This window comes from Acanthopagrus latus, chromosome 12, assembly GCF_904848185.1.
Source record: "Acanthopagrus latus isolate v.2019 chromosome 12, fAcaLat1.1, whole genome shotgun sequence".
NCBI lineage: Eukaryota > Metazoa > Chordata > Actinopteri > Spariformes > Sparidae > Acanthopagrus > Acanthopagrus latus.
This window is the reverse complement of record NC_051050.1, coordinates 16,342,911-16,356,061: the sequence shown is the minus strand read 5'-3', so window position 1 is coordinate 16,356,061 and position 13,151 is coordinate 16,342,911. Positions and strand designations below refer to the sequence as shown.

The 13,151-nt window shown below is 41.1% G+C and overlaps 1 protein-coding gene across 4 annotated transcripts in view; it reads left to right on the top strand.

The window, feature by feature from the left end:
* The window catches only part of LOC119030205 (myosin light chain 4-like), a 451,755-nt gene that overhangs the window by 226,340 nt on the left and 212,264 nt on the right, over positions 1-13,151 (top strand). Inside the window, exon 1 of one of the 4 annotated variants that reach the window (XM_037117624.1) lies at positions 8,155-8,282. The exons of the other annotated variants lie outside the window; for them this stretch is intronic. The gene's annotated coding sequence lies outside the window, so the exon portion shown is untranslated. Of the gene's footprint in view, positions 1-8,154; positions 8,283-13,151 lie in introns of those variants that run through there. 4 annotated transcript variants of the gene reach the window in all.

Sequence of the window (13,151 nt, the reverse complement as noted above, 5' to 3'; positions counted from 1 at the left end):
TAACACCATCAAGCTCTGCCATACTAACCACCTTAAGCTGCCAGACGAGTGGCCTTTTTTTTTTTATATCCCCTCATCTGCCACTATATCTCACTATTGATTCATTGCAATACTCGCTGTTCTTTTTAATGGCCCCTTGAACAGTGATTAAAGGCTTGGGAAAATTTCCCATTAATGTATATTTGAACTGCTTGTTTTCCCTCCCCTCAGTGCTAATGATAGCAGATGTTTTTTTGCTAGCAGCCATTAATGACTCAAGCACCAATTGGGAACATCTGTCCTATTTGAATTGGGCTTGAAAGTGTTATTCAGACCTGTGGTATCTATTAGCATTTTCAAGAGCGAGCTGAATCCGTTAGATGTTGTCTTTGCAGGATGGTGTATTTTCTTTTCCCTTCCTCTCAAGTCTGATTGAAAGACAAACCAAAAAAAAAAAAAAACCCATGCCGCGCTGAAATCATGTGTCAACAGAAACACTCTATACTGTATATAACGTGAAATATGTGGTGTGGAGCTGTGAAGAGCTGCTGTGATTTAAGCGACCAGAGAAAGAGGGTTTGGAGGTGGGGAGAACACGAGAGAGACTGAAAGTGAGTTTTTGATTGCATCTGACACGAATGGACAAAGACTACCTTTGCCTTCAGCTGCTGGCGCTCGCTGACAGGTCTACTCTCACAAGCTGTTGTGGTAACACTTGGCCGACAGCTGCAGATACAAATAAAGGCCTCACTTCCAGCTCAACGACAGGGAATATAACAGGAGCTGAAGCCCCAGCTGCTTCTGATGGAGGTACGCGGGTATGAGTGCACGCCAACACATGAGAACACCTATAATCACACATAGCTCTATTGCACCCACCAGCTTTCAAGGCAAGGATATTTCATTCTCGAGCAGAGAGAGCAAAGTCATTCATTTCACATTTTTTAGTCTTGTGTGTATTCATTCCGTTAAATACTGCACAATCTGAGTAATCCTCGTAAGCCTTGAAAAACATTTTTTTTTTTTCAAATACGGCCCTCCGAGCAAAATGGTAAAAGTAAATGACTTTGTATGTTATTCCACCACACGCCACTCCTTACAAGTATGCGCAATTGTCGACAGTCTGATGCCTGTATCTTTACAAAGGCAAAAATCCATTCCCTGCCCCTTTCACTCCTCAGCCCTTCCTTTTTTCTCAATCAAAGTCACCCCAAGGGCCTCATTGTGCCAGTCCTCTCATTGCCTTGTTATCAACAGCTGTAGCAAGCCTGTATTGGCCCCTTGTGACAGCACGGCAAATATTGGCATTATGTTTCTAATCACATTTCTTCCTCTGAAATGTCACCGAGGCGGGCATGTGTGCTTACAGTTGGCACTGCCTCAGTGTGAAGATATCATTTATCTCCTCTAAAAGCAAATGAAAGAGCCATAATGTACTGTGGGTGGGTGGGGTGGCGGTAGACTGTGAGGGCATTGCAGGCTCTTCTTTTCCAGCAGTACTAATTTGCCACAGTAATGAGCAAGCAGTGGTGCATGGTCATCAGGCAATTATATTTGGTTACCATGCAAACAGTGAGCATCATGGGATGTCATTATACTGAGAAATATACCCAGGCTCTATTACAATGCTGGAGAATGAAACAAACGCTGGTCATTATCTGAATGCAGGCTTCTTTTTGTGGGTGATTTTGAAATGCAAACTGTCTTTTCTTCAAGGGATGACCTTATGGGTAGAAAACTGATATATTCAGTCAGTTTTTTTTGTTGTTTTTTTTGTTTTTTTTTCAGCTGCCTATTCTAAATTGAGTTGTTTTTTTTTCTTCCTCTTTTTCTTACTATTCACAAAAGGTAATTACATCAAATGAAACTCATGGAGGGGGTCCGTATGCTCTGCTCTCTAATTGATTTGCTTGTAATGTTCAAAAAAATAGTAACAGACCATCATTTATACAGTAAATGAAAAAAAACAAAAAAACGTGAAAGCCTAATTTACCTGGAGCTGTATGCATCCTAAAAAACAATCAGACTCAAACTGGGTGAACTGAAAACAAAGATAACTGATTTTATTCATAGGGAAGGCCAAAGAAAATTTATGTATGATTATACTTTGAAATGCCCATTGGGTGGTATAATGGAAAATGTTTAACAGAATGCCCCCGTAGATTTTTGTAAATACTGATTTTATCTATCAGCTGTGCTCGCCCATCACTGCATGAGGCACACTGCAGAGGTTCCACTTCCTTTATTATGGAAAAGAACACGTTTGATTGTTGTTATTCTGTCAGAACACACTGTAGCTGTTTTACGAAGGTCTGTTTTGGTGAGGATGTTCTGTGTCATATCTACTACCCATCCCTCAGTCTCCACACACATGGAGATTAAGAGAAACTAAAAATGCCCTTTGTTGCCTTAAGCTCAGCATTCAACACAATCTCTCCCATGAAGCTGAGTGGAACATGTCACACTCTGAGTACAACACACCGCAAGTGGATATTTGACTTCCTGACACAGCATACCCCGACAGTTCGGCGGTCACATCTCCTCTACATTAGTACTCAACACAGGAGCCCCCCCAGGGCTGTGTACTCGGCCCCCTCCTGTTCGCACATTGCACCCATGACTGCACTCCAGGCATCAAGAGAACTCTATTGTGAGGAATGTAGATGACACCATCGTCTGGTGCATTATAAACTAAGATGAGCGTTCATATCGGAAAGGAAATCCTCTGCAGCATGATGCTCAGTGTCAGCAATATCAAGGAGCTGATTGTTGATACAAAGGGACTCCAGGGACTCAACATTACAGAGAACTTTTCTTAAACTAAGTCTTCAATTGTTTCTTTTGTTTTTGTTGTCTCTTTAATGTAGCATAAAATGACTCTTTGCAACCCCTGTGTTGTAACATCATGAATATAATGAACTTTGAGCTGGCAAGAATTGGGTGTTTGTAAAATGTTTTTACATACAGACAAAGGAAGGCAACATGCAAACAAGTGTTGAAATTGTAGAGTTGTCCTTTTCACAATTAAGGCAATTGCACTGCGGGTATGCACTACACTACTTTGTACAAATTCATTCATGGGATTCATGCTGTTCTCTTTGTTGTTTGGCATGGCTAAATGGAGGAAGGAATATATTTTTTTGCAAAGACAAACTTTACTCACAGTACATTTCCTTTTTAAAAAATGACTTTGCTCTGCAGGCGTTGCATATGTATAAAGAACTCCCCTTTCATAGCTGAGAGGTCATTTATCTCTGTAATCTATGGTGTGTTTGCAGGCTTCATCTTTCTGTACAGGCCCTGAGCTGGAGACCTTGACTTATTGTTAGGCTGGCTAGGAGAAGAAAGTGGTGGGTGTAGGGCATGGGCTAAAGCTAGAAAAGTCAGGAAGAGAGGTATTGGGTGGGCGTGAGCACCACACAAGCAAATCAGTCTTAATTCTCTGTTATAATTCAAAAGGCCAGGGCTCAAGACAGCATTATCTTCGCTCAAATCTGTTCCCCGCGTGGGATAGTGCATCATAGCATGTAAAAGGGAAGGATAGAGAGGTGGAGTAATGAGGTGTAGGACTCAGGGATTGAAAAGGGGGATGGAGAGTGGATGATTGAAACATGTATTAGTTCCCATGGCAAGAGGGACGAAATGGAAAGGTCGACCTGGCGCTTTCCAGTTAAGCTGTGGGAGATTTTCTTTCAGTTTTCAATCACAGTGTAATCAGATTTCATGATTAGGTACAGGCTTTTGGTCAGTGTAATTTCTCTAGTGATTTGCATAGCCAGGGCTGTGGATTTTTAAAATTATTTTCAGTTAGCCTACTTCAGAATGCATAACTTCACTTGCATCAAATACGTTACCTTGTCACTTGGGATATATACATATTTTTTTGCATGGGGCCCTTTTGAAAGCGGGTCCTTGTTTAGGTTATTATTATTATTATTATTTTTTTTTTCTACAACTTAACAAAACCTGTTCTAACAAGAGGAAACAGTGTTGCCACCTACGCAATAATTGGAGAGGAAGGCGATAATGAGTCTGATTTAGTGTGTTTGAGGTTGTTGTTGCTGTTGTACATTCGACCTGCCACTAAGACTCACTAAATAAGTAAGTCAGCTAGTCAGAATGGATTAATGAATGAGACACACAGCCAATCCTGTTTTTTGTATATAAATTCAAAAGAATGTGAGTCTAAATTTCTGCCAGAAATCTTCCATCCTACCGTAGTTACAAGGAGGTGAACGCAAGCTTGCACACATTTAGTCTAGAAAGTGTCTACCATTCCATGTTGCGTATAATTGCATGCACTCCATGATCTTTTCACATTTAGGTTACTGTGTAACCTATTCGTCCAGAGCAGCATCCACAACAACCAAGCCCCCTAATGATGGTATGTAATTGAGCAATTAAAATCTTGGACAGGAAGCTGACACAATTACATCACTACCATGTTGTTAAGAAATAAATTATGTTGAGCTGTTGTTGTTTTTTAAGCCATAGATGCCCTAACAACCAGGCTCCTCGAGTGATCCTCTGTAACACAAAGCATCTGGCAGGAGCTGTATAGTATACTTGCATAAATCCCTCTTTGAACAGCTTTTTTTTTTCTTTTTTCTTTTCAGGGAGTCAACATGGGGAATTCCTGAATAAATGGATCCTGACTGGGATCATTTTAAACTCAGATTGAACTGGGTTTTGAGGACCAGTCATGTAGTCATGAATGATCTGGTGCTTCTTGTTTTATGGCTCTTTATTGTATTAGAATTTGTGTCTTGAACTCTTTATTTTCTAGTGTAGTCTTGAGTTTGTTTGTTTTCTTAGTGTATTATTGTTGAGTTGTTATTATGTATTGTCTCTTGTGTATCTGATGTCCAGTTTTATGTCTTTTAATGCCCCATTTCAGGATGGGCATTGCAAATAGCTTAGGCTATAAATGCAGTGGTGTGTGACATCAGTCTATGCGATATAGCTGTCCTTATACAAGTAAACATTAAATAGACAGATCATAAAAACCCAGAATGTGGAAAATGTTGTATCAGCCTGGCAACACTGCCTGTGTCCTTTGTCTGAAACTAGTAATTCTTTCTCCATTAGCCCAGGTAATGGACAGGGATTCTTTCTCCAAGGTGAATTGGCCTAGCGGAAACATTAACCAGAGAGCCAAATCCTGTCATTCACGCTGAGACTTCTAGTTGGACAGGGAGAATGGAGAGCAGATGCTAGGGCACATGCCACTTTAACTTCCTGCTGGGAGAGAGTGATAGGAGGAAGAGATACAACTCCGGGAGAGGGGGTGAGGTAAGGAAGAGCGCGAGGTTGACAAATAAAGGATTGTGACAGAAAAACAGAAAAGTTTCCAAGAAGGGGGAGAGAATGTTCTTTCTTTGTAGGTCTTTGGCATGAACACAGCAGCAAGCCATTAAAGGTGTGCTTGCTTTTCATACGGAGGCAGAACATTTATACGACTGTGTGCACACCTGTGCTTGTGTGTATTTGGCTGCGATAGCTTGCGAGAGAAACAATGCTTCCAGGCATGTCATCTGAGGATTGTTTTGTGTTAATATATGCGCAGCATCCACTATGTTTAGTTTTCTCTGACCGTCTCAATTCAGCATGCAACTCTTGCACAGTGGCTCTAAAGAATTACACGAAAAAATTGGTAGTCCACTCACACTTTGTTCAGAGCAGGAGGTGGATGGCTACTAGGGCTCAGTGAGCCCTGGCCTCCACTGTGCACAGATGGTGGCTAAACCACAGAGCATGTGTTGGATGTGCTGGCTCGGAGTCGTGTTGTTTCGCTGCATAAGAAGCTTATTAGGATCATAAGGGACGCATAGTTGTGCCAGAGTACACATAAAAGTCCAGTCTTCCGTCATCCCGATGCTCCATGGGAGCTATTGAACCAAGATTGAAACGTGGATCAATATAATTGATTGTCAAACTTCCTAGCGGTTAGAGAGTATGATGTGGTTTGAGGGTTCCATTGATTTTCATTTATTAAGTGTATGCAGTTTGCTTCTGTTTGCTTCTTTATGGCCAGTCGCTTCTCAAGCACACACTGATGCTGCTTTTCTGTCTTGAAATGTGTAAGAAAGGGGGAAGAGAAAAGCAGCAGGGTGGAGGACGTCATGTTGGGACTACACGTGGATAGTGTTTAACAATATCAACACCACTATAAACCACATTTTAGATAATATTTATTTCAGATTATTTGTGGTGGATAGAAAATGTACCGTACCATTTTAAGCTTAAGCTTGACCAGATAGGGAGGACAAAGAAAACATGTTTCATTCCCTCCATCTTGGGTAGAATTGATACACAAATGTGTGGGTGTGTGTCATCATGGCAAAATGTATATCCATTGAGACAGAGAATCTACAACAGAATCGGTTTTGATAACGTTGCAAGGTTTTTCTTTCTTAATGTGGACAGATTTATTTCAGCACAATAATGTCACAACCGTGTGTTGGACCCAAATGCAGACACGATTGCAAGCAGGTTAGGAGCAAACGGTGAGCTTTAATAAAGTAAGGTTTCCTTAATATCTCCAAAGCCCAAAATGGGAAGGAACAAAAAGGCAGGCAGCAAAATAAATAAATAGATAATAAAATAAAATAAAATACAAGAAGCAGGAATGGGCTGACAGAAGAGCTAAAGTACAAAAATAAAATAAAAAAGAAATGAAGTGCAAACTGGGAGAAAGGACTGGGAACACAGGCAGGGACACAAGGAACACAAGGAACACAAGGAACACCCGACTGTTGTGCAGAGAACTTAACAGAGGGGAAGACAAGGACTTAAAACAGAAGGAGTGACAATTAATTGAACACAGGTGAGCAAGGAAAAGAGCGGGAAAACAAAGACAGACACTAAGACAGGGACCAGATACACGAGAGGACTATCAGGGACAGGTGAAACTAATCAGGGCAATCACAAGGAGGGCAGGAAGTAACACGACATGGCACACGAGGACAAACCTTACAAAACAAACCGGAAACAATGACTTAATCATGTTAATCACCGATGTGTGGGGTCTATTAGATCTAGATCCAGGTCTTTGACCTCTGGAAGTGCTTGCAGACTCGTCGGGGCCGTCCTAACGAATATCAAATGTGTTTAACATTTAGGATTTTCACAGTATTTTCCAAACATCCTGGGAGCAGCCGACAGTGCTGCCAAGTAACAGTAAACATTCGAGCCATTACCGTTAGCTAGGCTACTTCTGTTGACAGATTTAAACAAAAAACTACAAACTTAAGAACAGACAACCAACAACAACTTCTGTGTTGTGATGTTTCCCATCCAGACTTTTTTCCTCTTGCTCTGCACCATAAACACTTTCTAGTTAATATATCCAGTTAAACTGTACAAAGATATTTACAATAATTGCTGTTTTTATTGTCTTCAAGCCGCTCACATTTTTTCTGCTGATTGCAACATCTAGCGAAGTATCTGCCTCCACATCGGCTGTTGCGGGCTCCTTTTGTCTCTGAATGGGCCAAAGAGAGGTGACACATCTGAGGGATCCATGGTGACAGTGCTATTTCTGTCCTCAGCAGGAGAACAGCCATCGAAATGAGAGTCACATTGCAGAGATTAGATGCATCAATATGCATAAAGAATATCACAGCAAAACACCTATGCCAACACACTCAAGATGTGGCTGCATGTTAACAAGAAGTTGCGCAAGTAAATGTTGACCGCGGTACCTTTTTAAGGCAACCCGACAGGAAAAATGACGTGCTGTATCATGACAACTGCATGTGTGCTTCTTAAAATCAAAAAGTTAAATGCTGATCAGGAAATTGCACTGGAAATGGCTTATGCAAATAATTTAAGTTAAACAAGTGTGAGCCTCTGATTCTATTATAAATCTTAAACAGACTGATAGCTGGAACTGAACAGAAGTTAATTTATGGCGGTAGTGTGTAGCTTGTTCTAAAGCCTTACAAAAGCCCAACCTTGCAGGTTCTTTCTTGAAGACACACAAGGGGCTGTCTGCAATTAATCAGTGATTGACTATCTCTAATTCACATCCACTTGAATCGAGCTTAATGATCCAATTTAATCTGTCTGTTTAGCTCTAGCTTTCTTAAGGGGAAACAATGGAGATTTTTAACCAGATGTGTACCGGATATGTTGCCATTGTATTGTTTTTGTACAATGTGAAGAGTGTGTGTGAATGAACACGGTTCATCTTCACGCAACATCTTCCCTCCACGTTGCCTTTGCCACTGTGGGGCGGTCATTCACACTCCAGGTTGTGCTTCCACAAATTTTGTATTCCCAGCTGTCAGATTGAGAGAAAGGTAGGACACAAAATCCAGGTCCAACTGTTGAGGTAGCGCAAATCAAATGTGAATCAAGACAGTGTTACTGCGTGGCCACTCTCTTGCTGCCAATGTAACTTTAGTATACTGTTCAGTTCAGTAATATGGAAAAGTTTGTGTTTGTGTCTCTTTTCTAATAGCCCAGTTTTACATAAGACCAACTGTATTCACAGACTTCAGTGGTGAAGCACTGCTTTACCTACCTCTGTCCTTCTTAAAAGCCATGACATTAACTTAAAGCATGTAACAATGGTGTCACCACATTCAACTGCCTACGTACGCTTTCACAGTTGGCCAAGTTCTGTATTGTGACCCTGAATATTAAGAGCTGCGCCGTAACTCAATAATTTTTTATCGTTCTTTCATTTTTATGAAAGAAGTTTTTTTTGCTTTGCATTTAAGTGGGTTGACCTCATGGCAACCCTTGAGGTAACATTTCTTCCAGCTTTTTTTTGTTGCTTTTGTCATTTCAGAGACATTAAAATGGAGAGTGCATTTCCCAAGTTCAAACCCTGTCTTCTCTCCTCTCTCCCCTCTTCTCTTTGTGCAAAAATGTAATTTTCCTCTCTTTAACTCAGAAATGTTGACATAAATGTGGGGTTACCTGCTAGCCTCGCCCATCATATAAGAATATTTTTGACCGTTGGCTATAGTGGACAGCTAGCAGAGCGTTGTGCTGATACTGTGGCTGATGCGTGTTTGGATTGTATGTTACTAGAATGTATTAGGCTCATATTTTCTAATGTATGGTACTAAACCAGCGGGTATGGGTTAGCGTTAGGGCTAGGGTTATGATTTAGTCCTTTTGAAAATGAAAAAAATCTCCCTTTATAATTCCAACTTTCATGGCTACACCCACTACTTTTAGATTCTCTTTTAGGATGTAGACATAATATTATTCTGGCATTGACTGGTCGCTTTTTTATGCTTTGACACGAAGTGCAAACCATCTGCTGTCCTTCTCCTCATGTAGCTTCAAGATGACTGCCATGGCCAAACACGGGGTAATAGTTTAATCTAAGAGATTTGCTGGTATTATGTCGGTTGAGCAAAGGTTAGCAAAAGCGTTGAATAATTCAGTGCCGGTGTTTGTAGCCAAATTCTACATTCAATCTGTGAAAGAACGAAGATAGAGAGTAAGTGAGAAGGGATGAAAAAGGTAGCGAGGGGCCCCGGCAGGGAATGATGAAAGAAGAGAGGCAACGTGATCCACGGGAGAGAGGAGAAAGGGGAAATTGGAGGGTAGGAAATGAAAGATAAAAAGCAGCGACAGCAGGGAAATTTACAGGAGAAAGGCTAATGGTGCAGAGAGAGGAATAAAATGCAAGAGGAAAGAAACATGCATGCTGATGCAAATGGGAAGAGGGAGCATTATTGGGAAAAAGGAATTCAAAGGTGGAAAATAATCACAGACGGAAGTAAACCTGTACTACAGAAAAGAATGGAATTATGGGGCTTCTAGCCACTCGCCTCCCCGTGAAGTCACTTAGGACTAAAGCAGCGGGGATTTGTAGGTACTGAAGATGAACAGAAATCCCATTTTCCCTCATGGCTACATCTGCCACTGCGAATTTATATGGCTGTTGTACTGAAGAGTGGAAGACAGATGTGATCAAACATGAAGGGGAATGGAGACTGAGAGACACAGTGTAATCGAAACGGGGAGAGAACCAAAAAAAAAAAAAAAAAAGCGGGGAAGGTGGGAAGCGCGGGGGAAAAACATTGTGAGATGATATGAGAAAGGAAATCGGAGAGAATCCTCAGGGCGCCGATGTGACAGAGTCAAATTAACTGCTGTAAATTGAAATGTGGGGAGGCTAATTAAGGTTTAAATGTTGATTACACACGCGGTTCCGACCAAGCAACCTGATTTTAGACATTAAGAACGTGGAGAAATCAGTACAGTAGCGCAACGTGCTCAACGCTTAAAATAATACTACGACATCTCTACGACACGGCACTGCTAGCTTCAAAATACATGAGGAGTTTGTGGACATGGTGCCTAAACCATGAAAAGATGTTTCACCAGATATCTCAGTTACAACAAGACTCGCTAGCTAGCTAGACAGTGTGTTTTTGAAATCCCATGATCTTTAGCTAGCATCAGCAGCTGAAGTTGGCTTGCTGACTCAGCAGGGACGAGATATCGTCTCAGCCACTCAGTCATGGGGCCGGCCTATTTGTTGGAGTGGTAAACTAGCTGTTAGAAATGAATTACATAACTTGACTTAATGTTTCGCAGTAATTTGTCACATCCCATGTGTTTGCAGGGAAACAGAGATAATCCAACACAATGCCTTATTTATTTATTTATTTCTTAAGAGGGAGACAGAATTGCTCTGCAGTGTTAATGTATTTCGATTATGTTTTCTATTTCATTGGTAAATGTTGTTTAATCGCATATGCAAACACTCAAACCAAAGCACCTCGGTCCATCATTGTCATGCCCATAATGACGGCAAAGTGCACCTTCTCGTTCAATATTTCAAATACGTCTTGGCGTAATTGTTAAAAGGCGCGATTACTCGCCAGTGACAATCAGCTCACTTGTTACAGCCTTGTTGATATGAATAATGACATCACTAAGCCACATAAACTTTTCCCGTCTCGTGTGAGGCTGCTAAGAGGAAGATTATTTCAAAGCGAGACTTCAGCCCCTTTAGCTGCAATTTCACATCACCATTTTTCAGCGGTGCTTCAGAGCAATGCAGTGTCACTCCATTATCACCCTGCTGCTGAAATGAAACATAAGCCTCCGTATGTTTTTGCTATTCTTCAGCGTGGAATTAATGTGGAAGTGTGGGCTAAGGGGAGTAAGCGGGACTGCGGTCTCTACAAAGCTGCCATCCTATTGGAGATTAATGAACAAGTTTGTCCGGGGTACTAGTCCTCTCTGTGCTGCCTCTCCTCTCAGCATGGTTTGATTTATGGACACCCAGCAGTGCATGAGTTATAATTTCAAAGGGGTTTGTTTTTCCTCATGAAGATGGAATTTTAAATGCCGTGATGAATGACACCTCGTGGATTTTTATTTATGATTCTGCCGTGATTTAGTTTTCATTTGTGCGCACGTGTTCCTCAAGTTCATGCATATATATATATATATACATATATGCCTATGTGTGTCATTTTGTGAATTTCGCATCATATCTAAATACGTGCCTGCGTAAAAGTGCTGCCGCTGCGGTTTTCTCTCTGACATCACAGATACATCACCTTTAGGTTGCCGTGTCCCGTCGAAGCAAATAGCACGTCTCAGCTATTGAATGTCATTGTGAAAAATCAAAGAATAAGTCATGCTCCCAGCTTCCGCTCCGCCACTCCGTCTGCGCATATGGATTTGCTTCTTCATCCAGCTGCAGCACGCGTGGCAGGGTGTTTGATGTTTTCTGTGATGGTGAGATATTGGATGAACCGTGGAGAAATGTGATGCTCCTTGGTGAATTTGCAGGACCGCGGTAAATGCTTAGCGAAAGAAAGGGAGGGCAAAACAGGCTAACAACCCCGGGGGGCAGTGGTGTATGTGACATTTCTAAAGATAGAAATCCAGATGCAGCATAGCTACAAAGGAAATAATTCCTGCCTGATGTCTGTGTATATGTCCCGGAGCTATTATAAAATACAGGAAATTGACACAATAAAAGGATCACAATAAAATGCAGTCCCTGTTAGCTGCGTAGCGAATTCCTCATTTGAGAATCTGATGGCGTCAAATTATTATTGAGAGGTGCCTGATGAACTCACTGGCAATCATCTGACATTGTGTTTTATGATGATCACATCTGTTTATGTATGTGAATGTGGAAAGTGCACAATGTGCTAACAAAGTGCTGATTTTGAGCTAAAACAATCTGCAATGTGCTGCGCGGCAGTTTGTGCTCATGTGTGTGAGAGACTTAACGTGCGTCCACGTCCTTCCTACCTCTTAATTACTTGCTAATGTCATCATTGCTACAGGGGCCTGTGTTTAATTCTTCTGTCTTTTTCCCAAAACAAGTCCAAAAATACAGCTTCTTTTGGCTTAATTAACGAGGCAGAGACAAAACACTGTGAACATGGAATGGGAAAAAAAAACAAAAAAAACGACTTCACCTTTTCAGCAAACTAAATCGGTGCCTATAACGCTCTCAGGCTTACTGCCTAAATTCAACTTTGAATAATCCATGCATGTTTTTTTTTTTTTTTTTTTGAAGGCCTTGTGAAAAACCCCAACCTTGCATGTTGGTACTTCTTTCATTAACACACAGTGGGGGCCGACTGCAACTTGTCAGTGATTGAATATCTTTAAGTCGCATTCACTTCAATCAAGCCTAATGATCAATTAGTATTCATCAAGCCCCCAGAAGCCGTATATGTCTGACATATGCTTGTTGATTAGTGCCAATTTGTGACTGCCATTCCTCTATATGGCAGATGTTTCCACAAGATAGCTGACGGAGGGAGAGATGCTAGTGAAGATGCTGCATGAGGTGAAAGGCGCAGGTGCATCCTGGCGTTCTGGAAATGACTGTAAATGCTTGCAATTTGGGTGAATCACCAACACAGTGTGTCAAAACTCTTTCTGATTCTCCGAGTTAAATCCTCCTGAACACACAGGTGTTTTGATCGAGCATGACCTTCATCTAAGATGTCCTTCTTCTGATAAACATCCAGAAATCATGAAATAAAAGGATTCAAATTATAATGTTTTTGGTGAGTCCTGAAGTTGTCCAATGATAATTGTTTGTCCAAACAAGGATACACTGCAAACGGGAACTGTCAGCAACTATGTTGGCACACTAATAATTGTTCCCACTTGTCTTAATGTCAGTAAAAAAAAAAAACAAAAAAAAAACTGTAAATGCATGA